Source organism: Aedes albopictus, chromosome 2 (assembly GCF_035046485.1).
Source record: "Aedes albopictus strain Foshan chromosome 2, AalbF5, whole genome shotgun sequence".
In the NCBI taxonomy this organism is placed as follows: Eukaryota; Metazoa; Arthropoda; class Insecta; order Diptera; family Culicidae; genus Aedes; species Aedes albopictus.
The window spans coordinates 294,437,240-294,457,621 of NC_085137.1; the positions used below are offsets into that span (position 1 = coordinate 294,437,240).

Here is a 20,382-nt window from a genome sequence, read left to right on the forward strand (position 1 = left end):
TGTTGAACAAAATACAACATCGCGATCGCTCGAGGGTTAACACTGAGTGAACTTTTTTGCGCACAGACAAACTACAATAGGAGGCAATCAGTGAAGTACTAGATTGAAAGTAGTGAGCTGGATTTTTGTATGGTGAGATGATCAATCCTCCATTTCTGCAATGAAATGGTGCAAACAGCGTGGGTTATATGATTTCTTGCCTAATTTGATGCTGTTTGAGCAAAAGTTTGGTTAACTGTGTTGTTGTATTATTAATTTCTTACAACTTCAACAACACAGTTACCCAAACTTTTGCTCAAACAGCATCAAATTAGGCAAGAAATCATATATCCCACGCTGTTTGCACCATTTCATTGCAGAAACGGAGAATTGATCATCTCACCATACAAAAATCCAGTTCACTACTTTCAATCTAGTACTTCACTGATTGCTTCCTATTCACTACCTCCCACAGTTATACGCTCGACATCAGAAGCAGTTTTTAAGAGGAGCTGTCTAGAGCATTGAAACTGCAGTTAGTTTTAAGAAATTATGTTTTAGACTAAATCAGTATTGTTTTTTTATGTTTAATGGAAAACATTATGTATATTGTAAAAGACCCGGCAAAACCGCAGGTAGCAAGAAAAAAGGTTCTCTTTCACGCTACTGGGAACAAACAAACAAACGTTAGACATACATCATCTCAATTCATTCGAACCCTCCGAGCCTTCTTTCGAAAATTAATTTTTTGAGTCTTCTCGTTATTTTTGTACAAATAGTTTTCCTTATGTAGTGCCATAATTGGTACAGGCACCCTACTCATGCAAGATAGTGCGGCTTCGTGGTTATACGGCTAGTGTCATCAAGCATTTAGTCACATCATGTTGAGAAGCGCGGGTTGGATTTCCGCCTCAGCTGCCAGGGAAAGTTTTCGGTGAAAGTGCTCAAAGACCTTTGGAGCCAATCAAACCTATGTTTTTTTGTCGAAAACATCAAGAGCAAAATTCACTGAAACATATGCATAACGCTGGCCTGGGTATTCAGTTCTAAACGGTTTCAGCATAAGGTATAAGGAACTTGTTTTAAGGAGAAACATCAGAGAATGCCACAATGGCCAACTTGGACTCAAATTCACGTTTTCAAGAGCACTAATCTTGAAACTTCGTAAACAAATGCGCTCGATTTGGAAAAGCTTTAAGGTCCCATTAGACATAACAAATATTTAGCCAAACAAGCCCAACAAATGACCAACACAACGTGAATCATGGCAACCTGGAATAGATGTCGGACTTCAATGGCAAATATTTGGCGTAATGACAAACAGTCTAATAGCAAGTGAACAAAGCCAGGACAAACAAGTGTGGCTCGGTTCGATGTTTCGTTCGTCAAATTTGTGCCTCTAAAGTTTGTATGCAAAACTGCAATGGGATTTCTTGATGTTTCACCTTAAAGCGCAGTTTCGAGTTTGAAAGAAATCGCTCAAGAAACTTCTTGAGTGATTCCTGGCAGAAACTTTCTTCGGTGACTGCCATTTGAACTGTCATTTCTTCGCTACTGCGTACTGCGATCGAAAAAAAACTGGTTTCTTGAGCGATTCAGGCAAGGAATTTCCCATGAATCAAGATAGGCTGAGAAATTCCTTCTGATCTGCAAACAGCGCTTAAAACTGATGCGAATTAAGCGAATCTTACTCATTATTTTGGAACTTTTTGTAAGCGTGGTGTATAAAGCCAAGCATAGTTCTAATAACGCATTACTACAGTTCTAAACAACATACAGATCCGGAAGTGAAAAATAAAGCCTTATGATCTTCCCGTTGTTTGTCTAAATGATAAAAATTGCATGCAAATTCACAAACTCTGAGTGCCATGTCCGTTGGTTAATGTTTTGCCATTACTTATTACGAAGTCACAGCTCACGGCGCTCCCCTGGATGCGGTACAAAACAAAGATGACTAATGAACAACATGGTTTCCCATTGCCATAACCATGAAATATTTACCCTAATTTCACAGGACGGAAAAACGGACGAAACCGAGCAGACGGACGGATGGGAGATGTAGAAAAGCACGTGGGCTTACATGATGGGGCGCTTATTTCTCCGGAACCAGATGTGTTGACATTCAGCATAGGTTTATTTTCCGACTCTGTATATCTCTCTTCTCGCCAGGACGGACCAAAACGCTCTCTAGTTAGGTTTATTTTTGGGAAGGATCAGACAGCGCCTAACGGAGTGGAACCGTTTTGTCTTGTGTTTTTTTTTTCGTGCTACTACTGCGGATGTGAATATGTCGTTCTCACCAAACTGTCAGACCGTACGTGACTGTATGTGTAGGTAGATACGTAGCGACCAAGATAAAGTTATAAAATAAAATAAACTTTCAACCTAAGGACCTGTATCCCAGTAGCAGCAGCAGCAGACCACCACATATTTTACACAAGACAACCGGGTTGAAACAAAAACTAATTAATTAAATTAAGCACATGTTTCCGGTCGAGTGAAGGTGACTGACATCAACCCAGCCGGACGGACGGTGGTGGTGAAATAACAAAGATAGAGCCCAAACAAAACGGACTCCGTTTTCATCAGAATCAGCAGAAGGCTGCCAAGCTTTTCGAAGAAAAAGCTTATAGTGGATGATATGATGCAGCCATCGGCGTGTTATATAATATGCCAGGTGTCTATTGTTTATTCTGTGATACCTAACATTTTTCTCACAAGTACAGGTTGGGCTCGATTACTCGGGAACTTAAAAAAATATTTCACCCAAGGATAACCGAGTAATTTGTTTTGCGTTTCCTTTCAGCTTTGCTTTTGCTCCCATTTGACATTTACTCACTACCGCCACTACCGTAATTTCATTTTTTTTTCGTGGTGATACGTCTGTTTGTCTGTGTTTGCGAAGCACTCCATTAATAGCATTGGACGATTGAATTTTCAGGATGATATTGTCATTTCAATTTATTCCTAGTGACCCGTTTGTTTGTCTGTGTTTATACCAATATCTCTTGGAGTTATCCCACAAGGAGCTCCCTGAAGAATCCTGGAAAGATCTCATGAAAGATCTCCTGAAAGATTCCTGAATAAACTTCACAAGGATTTCACGCCTGGGTGAATTTCTCAGGCAAGAATTTCTTGAAGTTTTCCTAAAGGAGATTAAAAAGTGCTTCCAGAAGGAGCATCTGTAATAATTTCAGGAAAATCTCTTATAGAAAGAACTTCTGTGGGAAGCAGCGTTCCAAGATCTACGGAAATTTCCGTAGATCTACGGAATTGAGCCCCATCTACGGATCTACGGATACCCATCTACAGATCTATCTCAATTTTGTGAACAAATTACGTCTGCAATCGAATATAATGTTGATGATCATATGGTTTAACAGGTTTTATAAAAGCATATTAAATGTACTTTTTGATGCAATACTTGTTGAACGGGGTTTTGGCTCCAGTTTACTTTTATAACATGTTACATTTCGTAACGGGACAAAAATCTTCTTTTTCAAAGTTTCAAACTGAAATGCGTATATTAGCTCTTCTTCGCTGTTTTCCAAAGAAGATCCAATGATCTCTATAGTACATCCTGGGCCACCGAAATGTGCCTTGAATAAATCTGTTTTGTGAACAATTGATCATAACACAAAAAGTGGTCGTATAGAACTCATTGTTTTCTAAATTTTTGAACATAATGGTCACTAGAATCACCTCAAATGTGGACCTATTTAGGCAAGAACCTTATTTTGAACACATTGTACTATAAAAATCTACATGTATTAAATCATTTCACTCAATTTTAGGCACGGTGAGATACGTACAGTACAGTATTTTGCTATATACAAAAAAAAACAATTCAGTGTAGATTAATATACCGGAAAGTGGTCCCATCAAATCAACCTACTCAGCCTTTTCAAGCATCTGTCATATATTGCTTTCAATGTAAGTTATATTGTTCCAGCCATGGAACCATTTGAAGGGGGTTAGAAGCAAAGGGGTGTTAGTGACAAAAACCCTTTTTCGAGTAAATGAGATCAAAGTTTTTCACCAATTTCTCATCCCATAAAAATGTAAAGAGATTCAAATTTACCCATTTTTTCCTATTTATTGTAATTGTTCCATTCATCGTAAAAATAATCTCCAAAAAACTCCTGAAAGCTTGTAAATGAATGCTCAAAATTTCATTAAATTCGATTTACTGATTTCGGAGATATGACGGTTCAAAATTTAGTTATTTAAAAAATGGTGATTTACGAGAACGGTTCTAGTTTCGTAGAAGATTAACAAACCGAGCTCAATTTTGTATCAATGATGCTCCAGGGGTCTCCAGGTAGCCTAGTGGTTAAAGTTATGGATTGCCAACCCGGAGACGGCGGGTTCGATTCCCGTTCCGGTTGGGAAATTTTTCTCGACTCCCTGGGCATAGAGTATCATTGTACTTGCCACACAATGTACAAATTCATGCAATGGCAGGCAAAGGAAGCCCTTCAATTAATAACTGTGGAAGTGCTCCAAGAACACTAAGTAGAAGAGAGGCAGGCCTAGTTCCAATGCGAACGTCGAGCCATAAAGAAGAAGAAGAAGATGCTCATATAATAGGTTGATAATCAGTCAAAATTTGAGAATTTTTGATGCACTCTATAAAAAGTTTCAGCTTGTGGAGCTTTTTTGAGAAAAAAAAATACCTATCCCAAAAGCTATGGCCATCCCCTTGACTTACCCTGCCGAAATTGTTGCACACCCTGCTTCAGAGAAGCTGAGAAGGAGGTTTATTTCATTAGCACAAATATAGTTATCATAGGGAAAGTCGAACCATCTTGGCAGGGCTTCTATTATGTGCATTTTGCCGCTGCATCTCAGTCAATTTTCATCCAATTGACGTATCTTTTTTACGTTGGACAGTGATGCAGATTTAAAAATACCTGGTAAAAAATGTCAAATTATACTAGTCTGCTAGGTATCAGGTATCAGAAGGCCGGCTCCAGAGGCACGTTATCCTCCATTTGGGACATTTGTGCCATCGCCATACATATAAGCCTATTTCATCATTTACCTGAGGGAAGACTGGGACAGGGGATGGAATGGGATTAGGAAAGGGAAAGGTGATGAAATAGGAAGGTATGCCCTAGAAGAGGGATTGAACGCATAAGCGCAACGAGAGCTCATAGCCCATACTACAACGAGCTTAATCAGTGCCCTGAAAAGGACACTGTAAAACGCATAAGCGAAAGAGAGACTATAGCTCATTGGAGGTAGCTCGTGACGTCATGCACTTTCAATATGACATTGAAAGGCACGTCATCGAAAGCATCATCATAATTCAAGAAATCACCCAAGCAAAAACTACGTTTACTTTACGAGTATTTTCTTGAAAACGTATACAACTTTGTGTGAAAGAGTCACTGTGAACATCCCATATTGGGAGGCATGTGAGTTCACATGAATAGGCATGTCAACCAGACGAACATCCTGACCTGACCTGACCGGTCAGGCTAAGGCCGGGGTGGCCTCTGCTGTACATAGTAGCCGTCTCCATTCCACTCGGTCCATGGCTGTTTGTCTACAGTTCCGCACTCTGCGTTGGGTCTGCAGATCGTCCTCCACTTGGTCGACCCACCTAGCTCGCTGCGCTCCACTTCTTCTTGTACCGGTCGGATGACTCTCGAGAACCATTTTAGTCGGGTTGCTATCCGACATCCTTATGACGTGACCCGCCCACCGTAGCCTACGATGGTTGGTTCTCCCAGTAGCTGATGCAGCTCGTGGTTCATTCGCCTTCTCCAAGTCCCGTCTTCCATCTGCACTCCGCCGTAGATGGTACGCAACACCTTCCGTTCGAAAACTCCAAGGGCGCGTTGGTCCTCTGCACGTAGGGTCCATGTTTCGTGCCCATAGAGGACGATCGGTCTAATCAACGTTTTGTAGATGGTTAACTTCGTGTTACGGCGAACTTTATTCGATCGTAGAGTTCTGCGGAGTCCAAAGTAAGCACGATTTCCTGCCACAATGCGCCTCTGAATTTCTCTGCTGGTGTCGTTGTCGTCGGTCACCAGTGAGCCCAAGTACACGAATTCTTCAACCGCCTCGATTTCATCACCGTCGATATGAATTCGGGGTGGCGGGCGCGGTGATTCCTCCCTGGAGCCCTTTGCCATCATGTACTTTGTCTGCGACACATTAATGACTCTTTAGTCGGATGTACGTTTCCGCCATCGTCTCAAATTTACGAGCAATAATATCAATATCATCGGCGAAACCAAGCAGCTGAACGGACCTCGTGAAAATCGTCCCACTCGTGTTTATCCCCGCTCTTCTTATTACACCCTCCAAAGCAATGTTGAACAGCAAGCACGAAAGACCATCACCTTGCCGTAACCCTCTGCGAGATTCGAAGGGACTCGAGAGTGTCCCTGATATTCGAACTACGCACATCACTCGATCCATCGTCGCCTTGATCAACCGTATCAGTTTGTCCGGGAATCCGTATTCGTGCATAATCTGCCACAGCTGTTCTCGATCGATTGTATCATCAGGTATCAGAAGGCCGGCTCCAGAGGCACGTTATCCTCCATTTGGGACATTTGTGCCATCGCCATACATATGAGCCTATTTCATCATTTACCTGAGGGAGAATGGGACAAGGGATGGGAATTGGGAAAGGGAAAGGTGATGAAATAGGAAGGGGTGCCCTAGAAGAGGGAATGAACGCATAAGCGCAACGAGAGCTCATAGCTCATACCACAACGGGGTTAACCAGTGCCCTGAAAAGGACACTGTAAAACGCATAAGCGTACAAAGAGCCTATAGCTCATTGGAGGTAGCTTGCGACGTCATGCGACTTTCAATATGACATAGAAAGGCACGACATCAAAAGCATCTTCAATATTCAAGAAATCACCCAAGCAAAAACTACGTTTGAGCGAGTGCTTTCTTGAAAACGTATACAACTTTATGTAAAAGAGTCACTGTGGACATCCCAAATTGGGAGACATGTGAGTTCACATGAACAGGCATGTCAGCCAGACGAACATCACAGATGTGATAATCGACAATGCGTTCCGAGCATTTCAGAAAGAACGACGTAACCAGATAAATCTGGAACTTATTCCTTCTTTTTACAACGCACGCACCCTTTCGGGATAAAACTACAGAGCAATTTCATGCCATGAAAATACCAAATAGAAAACTGCAAGAGTTCAAAACATGTTTGAAAAACTCAAATCCCTCTGGAGAAAAATAGGATAAAGCCCCATTTGCTCCAGGAGATTTGAAGTAAGCAGAGCTTTTTAGTGCTCACTAAATCGATTCTATAGCTACAATCCTCGGGGTAGAAGCTAAAGATTCGTAGCTATACAAAAGACTGGTTTATCCGAAGATATTTAGAACTTGAACAGGTCCGAGTTCCATTCAGGAACACCTCTTGCGGTCCGCACAGACCGCAGAGGACAAGCTTCTTTCAAAGCAGTAGCTATGGTATACCACAATGAAGGGCGTTGTAATAACAAAACCATAATGAAACTCTCTTGGAGTAGCAATGGAAGCGAGTTATCCATAAAATGTGATCTCAATCAATTATTACAGGTTCCCTAGCTTGTTGGGCAGGGACGCCTGAATACGCAAAGTTTGCGAAGGAACACTCCAAAGTGCAAAAAGGTCAAATGGAGAGTCCTCATCTGACACATGCCAATCAGTCAACTCATGACAAATTCTGCTCATGCAGAGTTGGGTTAGGTGCAATTCTATGTTAAGTTAACCATGAACTGTACTACCTAAGTATTCCATCAAACTGAAGCATCTCAAATCAATGTTTGAGCTACTTCAGATGCCAAATATCAGCGAAAAGATGCTGAAAACAAGAGCTTGCTTGAAGGCATCCATAAGGAAAGGTTGAAACATACTGTTAACGTTATTCTAAAATAGAGCATGCTCGAGGCACGACAGTTCACCTATAATGAAAAAAGCAAAGCTGGGTTCACAAGGTAACCTAAACAGAAGTTACCCTACGAAAATGAACTTTTTGAAGTAGATCCACTTGGGCTACATACGCTTTTTACGCTGAAAATTGATCTGAGGTTTCCTTGCCGTAGCCACTACCCAAACTAGACAGGATAACGCACTTCACAATCACAGCACAAAAAGGAAACATCAACGACGAACCAAATCGTGGTCAATTGAAAAACGCCAATGGCGAAAACGCATTAAGCGAACCCATATAGGCAGTAATGTAAGCTAATTAACAACATTTGAATAACCCCGCCCTTATTTAGCCTCAAATTTGAGACTTAAGAAGGGCAACTGATTATCTCGGAGAAACGCAAGGTCCACTGCACCATTGCTCCGGTTAGCGCAGTAAGGGCGTAATACTGTGGAGGACGCCCTAATTCTCCACAGGCTCCGTTTGTGGTTAGGTTTTTATTAGACCCCCCTAACCATTCATTCTTTGGCACGGTAAGCATAAAGCCGCATAACACCATGAATTAGGGGTCACCTGTTTAGTGGACTCTTACCACTGGATCAGGCGGTCCGTAGTGTTATTCTTAGCCAATCGAGACAACCGCTACCGACACTACACAGCTATCTAGGCTGATCGGGAAAAGAAGTTAACATTGATGGTCAACTTCCAAACGAACCCGAACAGCCGGCAACATCCTGACCTGACCTGACCGGTCAGGCTAAGGCCGGGGTGGCCTCTGCTGTACATAGTAGCCGTCTCCATTCCACTCGGTCCATGGCTGTTTGTCTACAGTTCCGCACTCTGCGTTGGGTCTGCAGATCGTCCTCCACTTGGTCGACCCACCTAGCTCGCTGCGCTCCACTTCTTCTTGTACCGGTCGGATGACTCTCGAGAACCATTTTAGTCGGGTTGCTATCCGACATCCTTATGACGTGACCCGCCCACCGTAGCCTACGATGGTTGGTTCTCCCAGTAGCTGATGCAGCTCGTGGTTCATTCGCCTTCTCCAAGTCCCGTCTTCCATCTGCACTCCGCCGTAGATGGTACGCAACACCTTCCGTTCGAAAACTCCAAGGGCGCGTTGGTCCTCTGCACGTAGGGTCCATGTTTCGTGCCCATAGAGGACGATCGGTCTAATCAACGTTTTGTAGATGGTTAACTTCGTGTTACGGCGAACTTTATTCGATCGTAGAGTTCTGCGGAGTCCAAAGTAAGCACGATTTCCTGCCACAATGCGCCTCTGAATTTCTCTGCTGGTGTCGTTGTCGTCGGTCACCAGTGAGCCCAAGTACACGAATTCTTCAACCGCCTCGATTTCATCACCGTCGATATGAATTCGGGGTGGCGGGCGCGGTGATTCCTCCCTGGAGCCCTTTGCCATCATGTACTTTGTCTGCGACACATTAATGACTCTTTAGTCGGATGTACGTTTCCGCCATCGTCTCAAATTTACGAGCAATAATATCAATATCATCGGCGAAACCAAGCAGCTGAACGGACCTCGTGAAAATCGTCCCACTCGTGTTTATCCCCGCTCTTCTTATTACACCCTCCAAAGCAATGTTGAACAGCAAGCACGAAAGACCATCACCTTGCCGTAACCCTCTGCGAGATTCGAAGGGACTCGAGAGTGTCCCTGATATTCGAACTACGCACATCACTCGATCCATCGTCGCCTTGATCAACCGTATCAGTTTGTCCGGGAATCCGTATTCGTGCATAATCTGCCACAGCTGTTCTCGATCGATTGTATCATACGCCGATTTGAAATCGATGAACAAGTGATGTGTGGGCACGTTGTATTCGCGGCATTTCTGCAACACCTGGCGGATGGCGAACATCTGGTCCGTTGTGGCGCGTTCACCCATAAATCCAGCCTGATATTGCCCCACGAACTCTCTTGCAATCGGTGATAGACGGCGGCATAAAATTTGAGAGAGTATCTTGTAGGCAGCGCTCAGTAGTGTGACCGCGCGGTAGTTCCCGCAATCCAACTTGTCGCCCTTTTTGTAGATGGGACACACGATACCTTCCATCCACTTCTGCGGTAGTACTTCCTCCTCCCAAATCTTGGTAATGACCCAGTGTAGTGCTCTCACCAGTGCTTCTCCACCGTATTTTAGAAGCTCGCTTGGTAGTCGATCTGCTCCAGCGGCTTTGTTGTTTTTCAACCGGCCAACCTCCTCCTCAATCTCTTGAAGGTCAGGGGCCGGAAGTCTTTCGTCCTGTGCACATACTCCTAGATCAGTTACCACGCCACCTTCGGTACTTGCAACGTCGCCATTGAGGTGCTCATCGTAATGCTGCCGCCACCTCTCAACCACCTCACGCTCGCTCGTAAGAATATTCCCGTGATTATCTCGGCACATGTCGGCTTGTGGCACAAAGCCTCTGCGCGAGCGGTTCAGCTTCTCGTAGAACTTTCGTGTGTCCTTAGCGCGGTACAGCTCTTCCATCGCTTCGCGATCTCGTTCTTCCTGCTGGCGCTTCTTCAACCGGAAGACTGAGTTCTGCCTGTTCCGCGCCTGTTTGTAACGTGCCTCATTCGCTCTCGTACGGTGTTGCAGCATTCTCGTCCATGCTGCTTTCTTCTCGTTTTTCAACTGTTCACATTCGCCATCGTACCAGTCGTTTCTGTGATTCGGAGTCGCGAAGCCTAGTGCTGTAGCCGAGGTACTACCTATGACGGATCGGATGTCCCTCCAGCCATCTTCAAGTGTAGCTGCGCCAAGCTGCTCTTCCGTTGGTAGGGCCACTGCTAACTGCTGCGCGTAGTCTTGAGCCACTTCTACGTTACGAAGTTGCTCGATGTTGAGCCGCGGCGTTCGACTTCGACGCGTGGTGATAACTGTCGAAAGTTTTGAGCGCATGCATACAGCGACTAAGTAGTGATCCGAATCTATATTCGCACTGCGGTATGTGCGGACGTTGGTTATATCTGAGAAGAATTTACCGTCGATTAGAACGTGGTCGATTTGGTTTTCTGTTTGATGGTCGGGTGATCTCCAGGTGGCTTTGTGGATATCTTTGCGGGGGAAGAAGGTGCTTCGGACAACCATACCACGGGAGGCTGCAAAGTTTACGCATCGCTGGCCGTTATCATTCGATACGGCGTGCAGGCTGTTTCGCCCGATTACCGGTCTGTACATTTCCTCCCTTCCTACCTGCCCGTTCATGTCGCCGACAACGATTTTCACGTCACGCGGCGAGCAACCATCGTATGTTTGCTCTAACTCCGCGTAGAACGCTTCTTTCTAGTCATCGGGTCTCCCTTCGTGTGGGCAGTGGACGTTGATGATGCTGTAGTTGAAGAAACGGCCCTTCACTCTCAACATGCACATCCTTGCGTTGATCGGCTGCCACCCGATCACACGTTGTCGCATCTTGCCCAACACTATAAATCCTGTTCCCAGTTCATTGTTGGTGCCACAGCTTTGGTAGAAGGTAGCCGCTCGATGCCCGCTTTTCCACACTTTCTGTCCAGTCCAACAAAGTTCCTGCAACGCCACGATGTCGAAGTTGCGGGGATGTAGTTCGTCGTAGATTATCCTGTCACATCCTGCGAAACCTAGTGACTTGCAATCCCATGTTCCAAGTTTCCAATCGTAGTCCTTATTTCGTCGCGTGGGTCTTTGCCGATTGTATCGAGTCGTATTTTCTCCTATGTTATTCGCAATGGGAATTTTTACGGGTGGCTTATTGGGCCTACGCCAACACTCCTGTCTCGCCGGAGGGCCATCGTGCCAGTTCTGTTTAACGTCCCAACCAACACTGGAATGACCACGCTGATGGGGCTACCACCTTGGATCTAGCTGGGCGTGGTGCAGCGTTTCTTACTCAGCCGCTGGATGCCAGAACAGACGCTGTTTGAGCCGCACCTCCTTGGTGAACAGACACTCGGATCGTACCTCCTCAATCTAGCTGAAGTCAGAAGGACAACAGTGCCCAGGCTGCACTACCAGCTAAGCACACAACTCTTAGCTGGCGGTCTTTGTCATCGCTTGACCCGTGGAAGCATGAGGTAGGAACTTGTGAGGACCAGAGCTATATTGGACGCTCTCCTTATCGACTCACCGTTTTGCAGCCCGCCAGACGAACATCACAGGTGTGATAATCGACAATGCGTTTCAAGCATTTCAGAAAGAACGAGGTAACCAGGAACTCATTCCTTCTTTCTACAACGCACGCACCCTTACGGGATAAAACTGACAAGTAATTTCACGCCATGAAAATACCCAATAGAAAACTACAAGATTTCAAAACATGTTTGAAATACTCAAATCCCTTTGGAGGAAAATACGACAAACCCCCATTTGCACTGGAGATTTAAAGTAAGCAGAGCTTTTTAGGGCTCACTAAGTCGATTATATAGCTATAATTCTCGGGCGGAAGCTAGAGATTCGTTACTATACAACTGATGCTATTTTGAACTAACAGATCAGAATTCCATTCAGAAATACTGCCGTGATTCGCATATCTGTCCCATTTGCATAGAAAATCCAGCAAAGATGGGACGGATATGCGATTTACGGAAGAATACCTCTTGTGATCCGCACAGACCGCAGAGGACAAGCTTCTTTCAAAGCAATAGTTATGGTATACCACAATGGATATTGTAATAACAAAACCACAATGAAACTCTCTTGGAGTAGCAATGGAAGCGAGTTATCCATAAAATATGATCACAACCAATTAGAACAGGTTCCCCCATTTTTAGCAGGGACGCCTGAATACGCAAAGTATGCGAAGGAACACTAAAAAGGGCGAAGAAGGTCAAATGGAGACTCTGACACATGCCAATCAGTCAACTCATGACAAATTATGCTCATGCAGAGTTGGGTTAGGTGCAATTCTATGTTAAGTTATCCATGAACTGTACTACCTAAGTAATCCATCAAACTGAAGCATCTCAAATTAATGTTTGAGCTACTTCAAATAATGTAATCATCTTAGCAATACTGCCAAATATCAGCGTAAAGATACTGAATACAAGAGCTTGCTTGAAGGCATCCATGAGAAAAGGTTAAAACATACTGTTAACGTTATTCGTAGATATAGAATGCTCGAGGCACGCCACTTCATTTATAATGAAAGAAGCAAAACTGGGTTCACAAGGTAACCTATACAGAAGTTACCCTACGAAAATGAACTTTTTTAAAGTAGAGCCACTTGGGCTACGCACGCTTTTACGCTGAAAATTGATCTGAGGTTTCCTAGCCGTAGGCACTACCCAAACTAGACAGGATTACACTCTTCACTATCACAGCACAAAAAGGAAACATCAACGACAAACCAAATCGGTGTCAATTGAAAAACGCCAATGGCGAAAACGCATTATGCGAACCCATACAGGTACCGTGATTTTGGGTGAAATTGATCAGTGGGGTGAAATTGATCGACGTGAGGACAATTTGTGTTTGTCAAAAATAAAGCTTTGTTCTTGAAACAATTTGTAAAAAATGACCATCATCTGGCTCAAGGGTTATAGAATGATGAGTTTACATGCTTTACAGCCAATCAGTCACATGCTTCTATATTAAACTAGCTGACCCGGCAAACCTTGTATTGCCCATTTTAATTGTGGCTCTTGCATTACGACATAGTTTTTCTTTTTTTTTTGTAATTTTCTCAACTTGTTCCACATATGAACATAGTCACCCACCATGAGGACAAATTGAACCGTTCAAAATTCTTGTTTTTGTCATTTCATTAATTAATTAGTTGTATGGCTCCAAAGGGTATGTTATCTCATTTGTATATACATTGTAAGGCCTGCTCTGGAGGCACGTTATCTTCCATTTGGTACATTTGTCTCACATAAAGAATTCTGTTTGTTGGTTTGGTTGCTAATCAACTCTTTATCAATGTTACTTAAAGGGAAAACTCGACCATAGAGTTCACAGTTCAATTGCCATAAATTACACAACAGTGTATTGTAAATTTTAGCAGTTGGTCCGCGAAGAAAATTTAACAGTGTGATTTGAAAGTCATCTGTATGGGAGCCTCCCGTTCCAGAGACCGCAGAAGTCTCACACCAAGCTAAAAACCTTCCTCGGCCCCAAAAATATCCACCTACAAAATTTCACACCGATCTGTTAATTAGTTTCCGAATGCATAAGGGTCAAACTGACAGGCAAATCCTCAAGAAATGCCTGGATGAATCCCTGTGGAAATCGCTAAGAAAATCCCTGAAAGAACTCCTGGAGGAATGCCTGGAGGTATTCCTAAAAGAATTCCTGGAGGATTTCCTAGAGCGATCTCTAAAGGATTCCCTAGAGAAGCTCCTGAAGGAATGCCTGGTGACATGCGAATTCCTGGAGGAATATTTAGAAAAATTCCTTGAGAAATCTTTAGAGAAACTTCTGGAGGAATTTCTGTAGAATTTTCTTGAAGAATCGCTGGAAAACTTTCAGGTAAAATCCCTGGAGAAATTCTTTGAAGAATTTCTGAAGAAATTCCTTGAGGAATCCCTAGCGGAATTTCTACAGGAATTTCATGAGGTATCTCTAAAGAAATACCTGGAGGAACCACTGGAGGAATCCTTGAGAAATATCCAGAGGAAATCCTGGAGGAATCCCTGCAGAAATTCCATGAGAAATTTCCAGAGGAATTTCTGAAGAAATTCCAGGAAAAATTCTTGGGAGAATATCTGGATGAATTATTGGAGGAATCATCGGAAGAATTCCTGGAGGAATTTCTGCAGGATATGCTGGTGGAAAACCTGGAGGATAAATTCTAAATTGTCTGTTACAAATTTGTCATATTTTTTTTTCATTTTCAAATTTTAGGGGATTTTAGGAGGAATACTCCCGGAACGCCTCTGAAACTGACGCAAATCCCCTAAAATGTCCAAGAGGACTCCAGAAATCTTTCTTGCCAGACCCTTTTTGTTGCAATTTGAACATCAAAAACCCATAATTACGAACAACCCAAAACACCTTACCTTAACGACAAAGACTGATACCTCCATCTTCGCGATTCGAATAGTTTTCGGTTTGAGGGTTTAAGTCTTTAAACACCCCTCGGCTAAGTGTTCTGCACGATCACCGTGGTTCATCCGCCAAATTTATTCTGATGGGCTTTACCTTTATTTCCCGATCTGTAAATGCCAGTGCAGCTGTACTATCTAAGGCCATCCATGTGAGGTTATTACCTCCAAAGTACATCCGGTTGACAGGTTTGGAACGTCTATACATCATTCGTTGATTTGTTTTCGGTCATGTGGTTGCGATATTTGCCAATTACCAACCGTCAATGTGTGGGTCACTGTCGTTTACATTCTAAGTTTTGGCGGAAATTTCATTTTTTTTTGTCTTGTCAATGTCAGAAGGCCCCACACGACTGAGAGGGTTACTCCGCTACCAAACCGTTACAACCTAGCATTGATGAAGGGCGTAGGGGATAGTCATCATGATTTTTATATTGAGATGTGGCATGGCCGTCAACCCGGTCGCTGCCATCTTTTAATTGAAGAAACAACGATCTTTGCGATTGACTAAAAGTAGTGCACCTTAGTGTTGCTACAACCCCCCCGCTCCCTCTATCTATTCCGATGGCAGGAATTGGGGCGTTCAGGTCATTTGGTCTACATTAAAATCACCGGCCACCCTGACGGGACCAACTATTTTATTTAGAACCTCTTCCCGTATTATAAAATACGGCCTCACACGGGTCGACTCAGAAGTCAAAATAGCTTCCGAGTCTTAACGCAAAGGACACCCCGTCGTCCGAATCCGGACGATTCCCTCACGCCTCCGGCCCTAATAACCCAGGAGAGACCTCTCTCGGCACGGTCACTCCAGTCTCGTCCTGGGCCGTGTCGATATTGCAAATGAGAGAAGACGCCTACATTCGCCATCGACCCCCAGCAAAGCCGCTGTAACGATTCCGGTGCCATTCCGGAACAACCGACATCCCCGAGCAGCACCGCTGCGATAATCCGGCCCCACGGTGGGTCTATCGGAACCGTGCGTAACCGTGTGAGCCAACGCCGAAGGAGCAGAGTACCAAAGCCGATCGATTTATTGCTGCTGCTAGCTTGTACGGGTAGTTACAAACCTACAGTATGGTCCTCCAATCGGACCTCCTCTAGGGCCGGGCGAGTTCCGTAGTAAAAAAAACCTGCAGCGTGAACATTACTTATTTGACATTTGTTGAGCAATGGGATCTTTCCAACGCACTCTAGATTGCTATCCCGATAAACGTCGTACTGCCTGACTACTGCGTTTTTTGACATGTTGCTCCATAGGGACGTCCCCGGCAAAGTCACCTGTATGGGAGCCCCTCGTTCCAGAGACCGGAGAGGTCTCACACCAAGCTAAGAACCTTCCCCGGCCCCAACAGCCCCCACACACAAAATTTCACACCGATCGGTTAAGTAGTTTCCGAATGCATAGCGGTCAGACAGACAGACAGACAGACAGACAGACAGACAGACGGAAATCCATTTTTATATATATAGATAGATAGATAGATTAAATATTTTCCGAAACTGCGTGTTTGGCGAATTTCAAAGACACTCTCAAACTTTTGTTACCGTAGCTGTATCGCACATGGAATAAATATTCGAATGAATGTTTTTAGCTGTCAAGTGTTCGCTAAACCCGATTTCGTCAACAAAAGTTTTATAAATATTTATATTTATGCATAAAATTGTACCGTAAAACGGGGTATCTTTGATAATGCGGATAGCTTTGATAGTGCGGCAGGCATTGTATAGTTTATCTTATAACTATGATTCCTTCAACCAGTTAAGAAAAAGGCAAACGTAAATCAATTCTATACATGTGAAAGTTCGTCTTAGACATATTTTTATCAAAACCTAGTTTATATACAACCTTTTGAACAAAAAATAAAAATTGTAGATAATTGTGTCATTTGTCAATCCCTTCAAACAATCTGCTAGACGACTTCGTTACAACTATTTTTTCAATGAATGGACTCTTATTCTCGATAGAATCATCATACTAGATTCCAAATCTGGCCTTGAATCTCTTAACAAAGTGTATTTTTGCGAAATGAAAGCAATTTTGTAAATTGGGACATAAATCTCCATACTGTAACGTTTGACGTTTTTGTCTTTTTAAGCAAAATATTATTTTGAATTTTATTGATGTAATTATAGCTTTTGACGTTTTTATCTTTTTTAAGTAAAATAATAAACTGAATTAAAATGAATAAACTGAATTAGAGTAATGTAATTATAAATCGATTAGGATTAGTTTTCCTAGACAAAACCAAGCTATGAACACAGAAACAAATGCTGTGAACTAAAAGGCATACTGCCAACAAAAATACAATTCCAGGATGACTGACGGACCCAAATTAATAAATGAAACCTCGTCATCCTGTGATCGTAAGGAGTTATCCATCTGGATAACAGGGCACATTTATGTTATGTGTTGTGCTGCGTCAATTTGTGATGTTTCTTGTTTGTGCATTTGTAAGGCTCTTTGTGTTGTGATATGCTAATCCTTTGTAGTAATTAATTTCTTTTATTTTTGTAACATTGGCGCCCAACGTCAAAAAGTTTGAGAAACTCTAATTCAGTCTATTCAGCGTTAAACAGTTTTTCAGTGAACTGTAAAGTTCCTGATACTAGAGAAAATACTTGAATTTGAATCTTTGGTTTTTTTATAGCTTGCTTTAGATTATATCGAACTTTGAATTTTTATAGCGTTATCTGAATTGAATTTGAATTTTTATAGGTTAAGTTACAACAGCGTGTTTTTTTTATATTGAATTGAATTTTTAGAAGTTACCTCATAGTTGAATTGAATTTTAGATTTAGGAAATTTTGGTATAGTTTTTTATTGTTTGCGTTTTTTGAATTGAAAAAGCTTGAATTGTTTTATTGAATTCGAAGAAATTTTCAAAATGTCCGGTCCGTTCATTTTGCCGGTGGCAGACCATTTGTTGGAGGAAGAAGTTGATTTCGACCTCAAATTGCGAGGACAAGAAGTGGACCGTCGAGAGACGCTCGATGATAAGAGGAGATTTTTAAGGCGTTTGCTTTTGGAGGAGAAGAAATCGAAATCGGGTTTGATCGGACGGCATCAATTTTGCGATGATGCTTTGAGAATCGAGAAAACCATCAAGGTAATCGCGCAAAATCTTAGCAAGAAATTTGATCTCGCGTTAATTTCTCGACTTCGCCATTATTACATTCGGGCTCAAACCGCGATTACTAACGACGATTCGGAGCGGCATAACCAAGCAACGATTTGTGGTCAGATAGAGGAGGTTTTGAGAGGTTTCAACCAGAAAATTTTTCCGGAGGGGAATGAAGGAGATACGGAAACCGATAGAGAGGGTCGAAATACCGATGCAAGCGACATTAGGGATAAAGGCGAAGATTCCGATGCGGGTAAGAAGAATAAGGATCAGGATAAAGAAGAAATTCAGGAAAGTGCTAGAAAAGAACAGGATAAGAAGATAGAAAAGGCGTTACAGGAAAAGGCAGTTGAAAAACAAAAGGAGTTGGAAGAGGAATGGAGAGAATTCGGAGTTCGAAATTTATTAAGTTAGTTTGAGTTGAAGTTTTTCTATAGTTTGAAGTTTCATTGGTGATTTTTCTATATCGTTTTCCGTTGCCAACGTCAGTTTCTGACTAGAACCGCGTAATTTCTATTAGTGAATTGATTGATACATTTTGGAGCTCGTGCACCCGTCAAGGCCCGCCTTTCGAAGGCAGTCAAACGAGGGTGAGTGAAGTCGCTCGTCAAGAGTAGCGAAACCTACCGCGGTCGCTAATCAACCGCCGGTGAAGATCCGACAGCTACAATCCCCTGGATCTTTCGATCAAGAACGCGATCCCCGTACACCGCCAATTAGTGTACGCAGGATCGAGACCTGAATCGACAGTTGGAAGTTCCCTTGACTCCGCTCGGTCATAGCGGAAAGGTACGCGAAGCCGGGTCGATTGGGAAAAGGGGCTTCCCTCTGAAGAGGAAGGCGAATCCGGACGTTCTCGTCCTACAAAGCCGGAAGGCCTCCGCCCAGCCGCCACTCACTCCCGCAGCTTTAGTTTCGGCCATACCGCACGAGCTCGACCTCCCAATGTATCGCTACTCGCCAAAAGTATGGGAGAAAATAGAGGAAGAACTGGAGAGATGGATGAGTTTCAAGGTAATAGAAGAGTGCAATTCAGAGTTTGCTAGCCCACTTGTTCCTGTGAAAAAGGCAAATGGCAAAATTAGGGTATGTCTTGATTCTAGAAGAATTAACTCCGTCACAAAAAAAGACGCGTATCCAATGCGAAATATGGCTGAAATCTTTCACAGACTACAAAAAGCCAAATATTTCAGCATTGTTGATCTTAAGGATGCGTATTTTCAAAATCCGTTAAAGGAATCATCCAGGAATTACACTGCCTTCAGAACCCCAAAGGGTCTTTTCAGATTCAAAGTGGTCCCCTTTGGTCTGAAAAATGCACCATTTACGATGAATAGGTTAATGAATTTAGCTATAGGATTTGATTTAGAACCGTTCGTATTTGTATATCTAGACGATATCATCATAGCCACAGAGACACTAGATGAACATTTTCGACTGTTGGAGGAGGTTGCTAGTCGCTTGAAAAGAGCAGGCTTGACTATTTCGGTGGAAAAAAGCCGGTTCTGTAGGAAGCAGGTAAAATATCTCGGATATTTGTTAACCGAGAAGGGTCTGTCAATTGATAGTGCAAAACTAGAGCCGATCTTGAACTATCCAAGACCCAAGACTATACGAGATGTTAGGAGGCTGATGGGACTGATGGGGTTCTATCAGAAGTTTATCCCGAGGTACAGCCATTTGACTGCACCCATAACAGATTTGCTGAAGAAATCAAAAAAATTTAAATGGTCAGAGGAAGCCGAAAAAGCGTTGGAGGAACTAAAATCCGTTTTAACGTCGGCACCGGTCTTGGCAAACCCTGACTATACTCGTCCGTTTATTATCGAAACAGATGCTTCTCAATTGGCAGTCGGTGCAGCCTTATTGCAGGAGTTTGATGACGGCAAACGTATCATTGGTTACTACAGTAAAAAGCTTTCAAGCACGCAAAGAAAATATGCAGCAACCGAAAAGGAATGCTTAGCTGTGCTCATGGCGGTTGAGAATTTTCGGCATTATATCGAGGGAACTACCTTTACAGTAATTACAGACTGTAAGAGTATAACTTGGCTATTTTCAATCACTGCAGTTAATGCCAACTCAAGATTACTCCGGTGGGCCCTCAAATTACAATCTTATGATTTCGTTCTACAGTACCGTAAAGGTAAAGATAACATCTTAGCAGATTGTTTATCACGTATTGACTCAATTCAAGTAATTGACAATGATTATGCGGAAATAATCGACAATATTATTAAAAGCCCAAACGATTTCAAAAACTTTAAAGTAGCTGGTAAAAGGATTTATAAGTATGTAGAGGAGTCAGGAAAGCTTAAAGATAAACGTTTTGAATGGAGATACTA

General features: G+C 42.9%; 1 protein-coding gene across 1 annotated transcript in view; it reads right to left on the reverse strand.

The window, feature by feature from the left end:
* The window catches only part of LOC109423748 (heparan sulfate glucosamine 3-O-sulfotransferase 5), a 186,048-nt gene that overhangs the window by 104,391 nt on the left and 61,275 nt on the right, over positions 1-20,382 (reverse strand). The window lies entirely within an intron of this gene.